The following is a 10661-nucleotide window of genomic DNA, read 5'->3' as shown; positions in this document are numbered from 1 at the left end:
GGTCTTCTGTCACTCTTTTTTCAGAGCTGGTCAACTATTCTGAACATTTAAAATGTGGCCAAGCAGCACCACCTGCAGGTAAATCTGCAGTATAGTCGACGTCCCAAGCAATGAGAGTTTACTATGGTCCAAAGTGGATCTGCAACACTGAGGCCAAGGACACATCTGCACGTTTAAAGCACTATTATACCACTTTAACAGCCATGGCTTCCTCCAGAGAATTCTGGGAACTATGGTTCATCAAGGGTGCTGAGAGTTGTTAGAGGTCCCTATTCCCCTCCCCCCTGCCCAGAGCTACAATTCATAGAGTGGTTTAACAATCAATCCCTTTTCACAGAAGCTGCTGCTTGCTTTATACAATAAATAGCAACTACTGCATGTGTACTGCTGTGAGTCATCCCCACCAGGATTTTCTTTATCACAGAAACCACTGATCAGTTTTAATCACTTAAGGCACTGTACCCTTTGGGAGATCTACCACCCTCCTCGGATCTGATGAAAAGGAGAAAATAGCATACTTGCATGTGGATGACCTCCACCAACAATTTCATTCTAGACAATAAAAAGCATGGGGGACAAAACTGAACCCCACAGAACACCTCTCATAGGAATGAAAAGTAGCCTCCTAGCACCTTCTGGAATCTGCTTTCCAAGAAGAAGTTGAAATACCACAAAGCAGTGTCCCTGATCCAAACTGGCAATCTAAAAGCAGGTTTGTCATCCTCATCCTGAGTTCTCTGTCTTCTGCTCTCTAACCATTGTCCCAGACCCTTCATATGCAACACTTCCCACTAAAACTGGCTATCTATTCAGTGGGACAGGACACCTAGGAACAATTGTGTCAGCCCTCCCAAGTCGATTCCAGATATCAACCAGGCCAAATCAGCTGGAATTTGGATCCCATTGGATCCAAAAGCCTCTAAGGGGGAAAATATTTTTATAGGTTCGCTGGCATTACAACATTTCAAAACTCTTGTTGCCACTATAAATACCCAATGGAAAAGGGGAATTCATCATGGAGAAAAAGCTTGCCTTGCCCCAAACCCTCTTTCGTATGTTCCCCGCTCCCCTAGCCAATTCTGGTATCCCCACATTAGCCAACCAGGCAGCTAGAGGAAGGAGATGAAACTTCAGGAAGCGTCTGAGGCGCCAGAAGCAATGGTCAGCACTCTACATCTCAATTGGTTGCATCACCGCTCCTTTGACAGGACAGCCATCCCTGAGTGCTGTCTTATTTTGCACAGGATAACATGTATGGGAAGCCAGCCAGTATAACCTGGAAGTTCTGGCAGTAGGCAGCTTGATGGAAGCAGGTGGCTTGTGGGTGCATTTATCAATTAACATTAAATGGTGAAGGACAAGAGGACTGGGCAAAGGCTTCAGGAGAGTGAGGAGTAGCTACATAGGGTGGCATTCACTGTGGTTGCTCTTTAGTGGCAGATGCCACCATGTGTGCAGGGTATATAAGTACCATCCACTTTCCCATTTTTAAACTGCCACAAGTCAAGCCACCTTTCAACTGATCTCTCTGAAATTTTGACAGCTTGCATCCTAAATCTTCCATTCTGACTTTTTTTATAGCAACAGGATGAATCATATCAGTTTCCCTAAGAAACAGCATGCTCGTGATTTAAAGAATAATGAAGCTTTCAATATAGAACCGTTTCCATGACTATATACTATATGGATGAACACTAGGATGCTCACACAGGCTTCCTATAGGGCTGGGAAGGCCTCACATCAACATTCAGCAAGTGATGCCAGTGTCCTAAAAATGTAAGGAGAGACCTGCTGGCCAGTGGCCCATCTATGTAGGCCACTTTTCCATTGTCTCTCGAGATAGACGGATGCCAACCAAGTTAGTAGCCAATGGTAGCCTTATCCTCCTACCTTCTATATTATTCCATATTTCACAGAATGAAATCATACCCCTTGAAGCTTCACTGGAACATAGGAAGCTGCCTTATACCAAGTCAATTTAGCTCAGTACAATCTATCTACACAGACTGGCAGTCTTTTCCATTCCTACCTGGGTATGCCAGGGATTTTAACCTGGGACTGTCTGCATGCAAAGCATATGCTCATATTGCCCTGTAGCCCTTCCCCATATGCTCTTCATCCCATCCTCTTCGCCTCCATGTGCCTGGAATCCTTCTGCCATCATACCTTCAACAATCTGTTCCAACATTCAACCTCCCCCCCACACACACTATAGAACTGATATTTAATACAATATTTCAGCAATCAACTCACTTATCACATTACAGAGAAACAAGCAGATTTACAAACAAAATTACAAACAGACTGAATGACAGGTGGGTGAGTTAACCCAAGAGCAAGGTGTGCATTTTGATTATGGCAAAGCTTCAACATTGGCCTGAGCCTGGGAAAAACTAAATTTACCAACAAAAAATGAATGACTTCAAAATGCTTGGGAAACTTTGATGATGATAAAAATGATTCACTTCCAGAAGCTGTGGGAGAACTGACACTCCACACATAATCCAGTGGAAGTATTTTGGGTTACGTTGGACTAGAACTAAAATTCATGAAGGCATGTGTCAGGCATATGCCGAATACTGTATCGTTCTTGTTGTTTATTTAATTATTTTATAAATGAAAGTAACCCCATGTATGTTCCCTTTTGGTTAATTCTTTTTGTTGCATTTTATAAGAATAAAAATATTGGTTTAAACCTGTATTCTTTTCTTTTGATAAAATGCCTTAATTTATTGTCCTCTGTCGTCCCCGGTGTGGAATATGGGAATTCCCCATATGCGCTCCCCTGAAAAGTAACAGATTAAATCCATACCCACCTCATTGCAGGTCCAAAATATGTTCCATGTCAAACCTGGAGCAAGACCATTTGCTTAGATCAGGGGGCACCAGTGTGACCACTGTGCTCACCAGTACCTCCTGTGACACCTGCAAATTGTCACAGTAAAAATATGCTCAAACCCACCCCACCCCCCATGAAAGCCTATTGCCTTTCCTGCTCAGTTCCTGTCTGCACTGACTCATTCTCTCCTGCAATTCCTTAAACAGGCCCACATTTCTTTGGATGCCAGTACTGGACATCCACCTTCCTTTCCATTCGGAACAGAGGAGCGGTGCAAAGAGCTTATCTCTTTGAGTGAATGGGGTAGTGGCTGATGTAGGATTCTTTCTTCATTTCTCTGCTAGTGGGGCTGTATGTACCCCAGCATCATTTTGTGGCTCTCTTTTTTTGGTTGTTGTTTTTTGCCATGGCAACCTTTTTGCATTATGCCATGCCCCTCTAGGCAGTCATTTTGTGTTAAGTTATTATCCTGTGGCAGCGTTTTCTGACTGGTACCATTTCTGACTGGCGCCTTTTCAAAAGACAGCACTTTTTCAAAATTCCAATTTGCCTACTTGTCCAAAAAGGTTGACTACTCCTTGGTTTAGATATGTGGCGGACCATAAATCAGTACCCTCTTACATCCCAGATGGTAACCTTTTGAATATTAAAAATGTTATTAATTACTCCTCTCTGCACCTACTTCTTTCTCATGCATATTCAGTTCCTTCAGCTTTTTCTCAACAACAAATAAACTGGAAAAGAACAAAGAAATTGGATTCAAACAGGGCTGGTCAACGGCATCATGTGTGCCAGAGATCTGTTTTCCCCACCAGAGGGCAGTGTAGAAGTACTAAAGTGATTCTCTGCACCTAATTTTTACTAACTGAAGTTCTCTCTTTGCTTAGCTGAGTAATAAATTTGACTCTAGAATGGACAGTGATCAATGGGTGTGTCTGAGTGTGCCAAATATGTTCTTGGTAAAGGCTCATATAATTTGACATAGGATTCCTGTACAGTACTTTTTGAAACTTTGCTTACCACTCTACTTTCCCCCTTTTGCATCCCCATATGCCCGCCAACCCTCTTTAATTAGGGCAATGGCCAAGAAGCACAGTAGGTGATCTTGATCCCCCTATCTCAACCTGTTCTACTTCATGGGCTTGTTGTGAGAATAAAAGAAACTCAGAGCTCTTCGAAGGAAAGGAGATTGTATCAGGTTGGTAGAGGTTGATATCCAATCAGACATGGAGTGTATTTTTAATACACATTTTTCTCAGGGCTACTGAGTTTGGAAACAGAGCACATTCTGTGAAATTATATTTTGCCCACAGAGGGGTGTTTTTCAGGTCTGGCTTTTTGGCATAGTGCCACAACATGTCTGGGAATGAGATACAGGTCAATTCTATAAGCTGGTGATGAAACCAGTGTACATTTAACTTTGGGTGTTGAATGGGTAGCCTCAGGTTTATTTGCTTGTTTTTAACTACATAAAATGGGTATTCCCAAAGTTTTGAGAAGGGTCATGGGACGGTTCTTGTGTTGGCATAAGCACAGATTTAAGAGTGCACCAAAATAGTTTACACAGTTCTGATTAACGGTTCTGTTCCCATGATGGTTGGCACATTTACCACAGTTTTGACAGCACCTCTCATCTGTTTGGTGGAGTGTGATGTCCTGAACCCGATGAAAGCCCAGCAAGAAAATCCTTCTCCATGTATGAAAGTGACAATCTTTGATTTGACTAATTGATCTTGGTGCAAGAATCCTAAGTATGCAAATTTTCAAATTAAACAGGACTCTCCTTCTTGCAGTCTGGGTGTATATACTGTTATAGAAATTGGGGGGAATCCCCCTAAAACCTAGAAAAATTTTTTTTAAATACTTTTTATTATATTTTCTTCATCATACACAACCAAAAAGGCACAACCAAAAAGAAACATTAAAAGTTAGACATTAAACATTAAAAAAAACATTAGATAGAAAAAGGAAAAATAAAGAGAGAAAAGTGAAAGAAAAGAAAAAACACATACCACACGTTTACATCGACTTCCCTCCCTCCTGATTTCGGGTTTCTACTTTTAATAAGTTCATGTTACAGCTGGTGTTAATTTTTAGTTTATGACATCGGAAGAGTTAAATCAAACCTACTGCAGTTGTTATGTTACCAGAATTGCCTTCACTATATACCATAAATTTATTCCAATCCTCTTTTAACTTTGTATTTTTTTGATTTCTGATTCTTTGCGTCATTCTTGCCAATTCTATAAAATCATATAGTTTCAGTTGCCAATCCTTCACCGTTGGTGTAGTTGGGTTTTTCCAGTTTTGGGCGATTAGCATTCTAGCCGCAGCTGTTGCGTATTGGAACAGGGTTTTATCTTTTTCTGGTATTTCTTTTCCAACCATCCCTAGTAAAAAGGCCTCTGGTTTCTTGGGAAATGTGAGTCTAAGTATTTTTTTTAGTTCATCATATATCTGATTCCAAAATTTTTTTATTCCCTCACATGTCCACCACATATGTATAAAATTCCCTTCATTTGTTTTGCATCTCCAGCAGGCCTTGTTACCGGTCTTGTACATCCTATTTAGTTTTTCTGGTGTTAAATACCATCTGTATATCATCTTTTCTAGATTTTCTCTAATTGCCACACTTGCTGTGAATTTTATTCCCTGATTCCATAATTTCGACCATTTCTCGTATTCTATATTGTGCCCCAAATCTCTAGCCCACTTTACCATAACTTCTTTAATTTCTACATCTTTTGTATCCTCTTCCAATAAAATATTATACAATTTGGATAATAATTTAGATTTACTTTCAATTATTTCGATTTGGAATTTTGATTTCTTTTCGCTCATTCCTACTTTCTTGTCTTCCGTCCATCTTGCATTGATCTGATGGTACTGTAGCCAACCCTTCAGCTTTCCTTTCAGTTCCTCGTACGGTCTTAGTTTCCAATTTTCATGGGAGCTTGTCAGTAAATCTTCGTATGTTAAATTTTTCTCATCCAAATTTGTTTTTTTAAATGATAAAATGTCTATTGGGGACAGCCACCAGGGTGTTCTTGGTTCTAACAGTTTTTTATTTCTTTCCCAAACTTCATATAATGGCCCTCTAATGATATGATTTGAAAAACCCTTATGTGTTCTTCCTTTATTTAACCAAAGGTAGGCGTGCCAACCCCACCTGTTGTCTACACCTTCAAGTTCCAACAGATCCGTGTTCTCCAAAGTTATCCAATCTTTCACCCAACATAAGCAGGCAGCTTCATAGTATAGTTTTAAGTTGGGTACCGCCATCCCCCCTCTCTCCTTTCGGTCTGTAAGTAGTTTGTATCTGATCCTTGGTCTTTTTCCCTGCCATATAAATCTTGAGAGGACTTTCTGCCAATCTTTGAATATTTTGGTCCCTCTAATAACCGGGATATTCTGAAAAAGGAACAGCATCTTGGGGAGAGTGTTCATTTTTATCGCCTCCATCCTACCGAGCCACGAGAGGTTGACTCTGCTCCAAACATCCAGATCTTTTTTAATTTTATTCCAGGTCATTGTATAGTTATCTTCAATTAAATTTATATTTTTTGGTGTAAGCCAAATGCCTAAATATTTTACTTTTTTAGTCACTTTAATTCCGTGTTGACTCTCTAATTTTTCTTTTATATCATTTCTCAAATTCTTTGTTAATATTTTGGTCTTTGATCTATTCAGTTTAAATTCTGCTAGTCTGCCGTATTCTTCTAATATTTCCAGCGCCTTTTCGATGCTCCCTTGCGGCTCTTCTACGGATAACATCAAGTCATCTGCGTAGGCTTTTAGTTTGAACTCTTTTGATCCTATTTTGATCCCTTTGATCTCCGGTGTTGATCTTATTTTATTTGCCAAGACTTCTAAAACCATAATGAATAGGAGCGGGGAGAGGGGGCAACCTTGCCTGGTTCCTTTTTCAATTTGGAACGTGTTTGTAAGATTATTATTTATCACCAGTTTGGCAGATTGGTTTGAATATATTGCCTGTATTCCTCTCAGAAATTCTCCCTCTATCCCCGCTTCTTTCATAGTCTTTAGTAAGAACGGCCAAGAGACATTATCGAACGCCTTTTCGGCATCTATGAAGATCAAGGCCGCTGGTATGTTGTTGTTAATTTCCAGATATTCAATTAGGTTTATAGTGTGTCTCACATTATCCTTCAGGAATCTATTTGGTAAAAAGCCTGCTTGGTCTTTGTGAATTAAATTCAATAGGCACTTTTTTAATCTGTTTGCCATAATATCGGCGTATATTTTGTAATCGTTGTTCAGTAGGGATATTGGCCTGTAGTTTTTGATACACATTTTATCTACATCCGGTTTTGGAATTAATGTTATGAAAGCTTCCCTCCACGACTCAGGTATTTTCCCTCCTCTCAAGATGTTGTTCATTGTATCACAAAGCACCGATGATAGTTGATTTCCTAAAACTTTATAGTATTTGGCCGAAAGGCCATCTGGACCTGGAGCTTTTCCTGTTTTCATTTTTTTATAACATTTTGAACCTCTTCTATGTTGATGGGTTTGTTTAGTTGAAATCTTTCTTCCTCCGCGATGGTCTTCCCTTTATGTCTCTTTAGATATCTTTCTATTTGCGTTAGGTCCTCTTCCCCCTTCTTATATAGTTCTTCATAAAATTCCAGAAACTTTTTTTGTATTTTAATTGGGTCTACTATCAGATCTTCCTCTACTTTTATTTTATTTATCATATTCTGTTTCTGTCTTTTTCTCAATTGCCAGGCCAGAAATTTCCCTATTTTGTTCGCTGACTCAAAGTATCTTTGCTTCATTAGTTTGATTTTCCATTCAATTTCTTGACTCATCAGCATCGAATATTGTGTTTGTAACATTTTTATTGCTCGGATACTTTGCTCATCCTTCGGGTGATCTGTTAATTTTTTCTCATACTCTCTTAGCTGCTTAAGTATTTCTTCTTTTTTCTGCTGTCTTATCTTCTTCTTGTAGTTGTTTTGCTGAATAAATAGACCTCTTATTACCGCCTTACTGGCGTCCCAGACCACTTCTATGCTTGTTCCTGTATTTAGATTTAAGTTAAAGTATTCTTTTAGGGTGGTTTTGGCCTTTTCAATAACGTCGTCATTTTCTAATAGGTATTCATTTAATCTCCATCTGAAGCTTCCCTGTGTTATCCCTTTGATTTCCAAAGTTGTCATGTTATGATCCGAAAATGTTCTTGGGTGAATTTCGCAATTTATTGTTCTTAGGGTAAATGCTCTCGAGGTCCAGATCTGATCTATTCTGCCCCAGCTTTTATGTGCTTCGGAAAAGAAGGTGAACTGCTTTTCTGTTGGGTGTTTATATCTCCATATATCTATTAAGTCTAGGTTTTCTTCCAAATCTTGAAATGATTTCGGTAACTTTCCTTGATTTTGTTTTCTGTTTTCCGTTTGTCTGTCCCTTTCTGGTGACGGCACCGCGTTGAAGTCTCCCAATAGTATCGTCTTGTTGTCATCTAAATCTAATAATACTTGTTCTAATTTCTTGAAAAACTCAGGTTTGTTTGTATTTGGGGCATAAATGTTAACTACATTAATCTTTTCTCCCTGGAAATTGATTTGAACCCCTAGTATCCTCCCCTCCTCATCCTTGTATATCATTTTTGGTTCCCATTTTTCCTTCACATATACTACCACCCCCTTTTTTTTTCTTCCGTAGAGTTTATAAATTCCATACCCAAGAGTTTGTTTGTTAAGACATGTTTATGCTTTTTAGCTACATGAGTTTCTTGAATACAGATTACATCCAGTTTTTCCTTTTTCAGCACATTTGCAATTTTATTCCTTTTGGCTTTTTCGTTCAAACCATTTACATTCCATGTTACGATTTTAAGGTTCATTATCACTTTTGTCTACTAATAAGTCAGTAATTTCCCGGTTTGGTTTTTGTCTGTTTAGATTCGGGTGGGGTTGTCTTCTGTTTGTTCTTCGACCTCTTCCTCCTCCTCCTCCTCCCCCTCCTCCCCCTCATCTTCATCCCCTCCTCCCCTGGCTCCTCCCTCCCTCTCCAGTCTCTCCTCCAGACGCACCCCCCCTCTTTCTTCCCTCTCTCCATCCCTCTCCCCATGTCTTTCCTCCACCCCCCCGAGGTCCTTTTCGTATCTACGTAAAAATTTACTGACTTCCTGGTTATCAGTTATCTTAAATCTTTTCCCTTTGTAAAAAAAGGAAATCCCTTCTGGGAATTCCCATCTATGTTGTATGCCATTTTTCCTTAAAATACCGACTATTTGTTTATAGCCCTCTCTTTTCCGAAGTAATCTGATTGGAATTTCTTTGAAAATAATAATTGGTTTTCCATCAATTACCAGTTTCTTCTGGTAGCTCTCCCTCAAAATCATATTTCTCATGTCTATCGATTTAAAGATCACTAGGCAATCTCCTGGGACTTTTTTCAATCTGTTTTGTTTGGGTCTTATTTTTATTCTAAAAGCGTTTTCTATCTTTTGCGCAACCTCTTCTTCTTTCAATACAAGCCAAGTCGCAAGTTCTTTGATCATTTTCCCTTTTATATCTTCCTCTCTTTCTTCCCCTATTCCTCTGAATTTTAGGTTTAACTGCTTTTGTTTCATCTCCATCAAGGCTAGGTTGTCTAACACCTGTTCTTGAGTTTTACTCAATTCTCCAAAATTTTCTTTAGTTTTTTCAGCTTCTTTTCTCTGATCTCTCAAATCTTTTTGCATTTTTTTATTTAATTCTTCTAAAGACTTTGTTTTGACTGTTAAATCTTTTATTTTGTTTGAGAGTTCCCCTGTAACAGCTTCAATCTTTTTATCAAAGGATTCCTGCATCTCTCCTAACTTTTTTCTATACGTGTCTCATTCTGTCTGAATTCCTCTTTTATTTTCAGCCATAATGCATCTAAATCTTTTATTTCCTCTTGCCTTGAAGTTCTCCTATCCATTGGTGTTCCCACAGCCTTCTTTCCATCTCTCCCCATCATCTGTCCACCCCCTCCCCTCCCCACCACCCACCCACCCCTCACAATGAATTAACTTAAGGGTTTTTGAGGTTTCGCCGGCAGGACATGCAATCTTAGGTATTTTAGATATCACAAAAACAGTTACGTTGACCTGCTCCCTGGGTTCAAGCAATATTTATGTTAATGATATTTTTTAGGTCAATGTAAATTTGTCCCCTCTATTTTCATACTCGGTACACAATTAGATCTCTTGTACCATACTGGGGGTCATCCCGTCTAATTTAAGTATCCTTGCACTTAGCTGATAAAACAACTGAATTTCCGCTGAATGGTAAAGGTGTAGAAAAGCCAAAAATGAGAGGGAAGGGGAATGTTAGGATATACTGGAGGTATGACCCAAAGGAGAAGCAATAGAAAAGTTAATACAGTCTAAATAAAACAGGTAATATGAAGACTTCTCTTTTGGTTTTCAGCCACTTGTTTGGCTTAATCCGTTCCCCCGTAAAACAGGTTCTTGTCCTATTTTCATTAAATCAGCCGCGTGCAGTGTTGCTGCCTGGATAGGTAAGCAAGGGTTCTTGTCCTGTTAATATTTCCTTAGATGCAACCAGCGGTCAAAGGGCTTGAAATACAAAAAAAAATAGGGGAGGTGGGCATGGGAAGGGGAGGGACAGTTGGGGGGGAGGGGGGGCAGAAGGGCAGACGCCGGGACAGAGATTCCTGGAGTTTCAGGGTTTCTTTGCCAAGTTTGGGTTTCTCCAAGAAGGGGAGGGGGAAGAGTTTGAACTCAAAAAAGAAAGGTCTAATCCCAGTCTCAAAAAGAAGAGGCAAGGAAGCGGCTAAATCAGCGGTGCAGGTTCAATCCAAAAAGAAA

The sequence above is a fragment of the Podarcis vaucheri genome (assembly GCF_965113315.1).
Source record: "Podarcis vaucheri genome assembly, chromosome: 6".
Classification (NCBI taxonomy): domain Eukaryota; kingdom Metazoa; phylum Chordata; class Lepidosauria; order Squamata; family Lacertidae; genus Podarcis; species Podarcis vaucheri.
The sequence above is the reverse complement of the archived record's forward strand: the minus strand, read 5'-3'. Positions refer to the sequence as shown.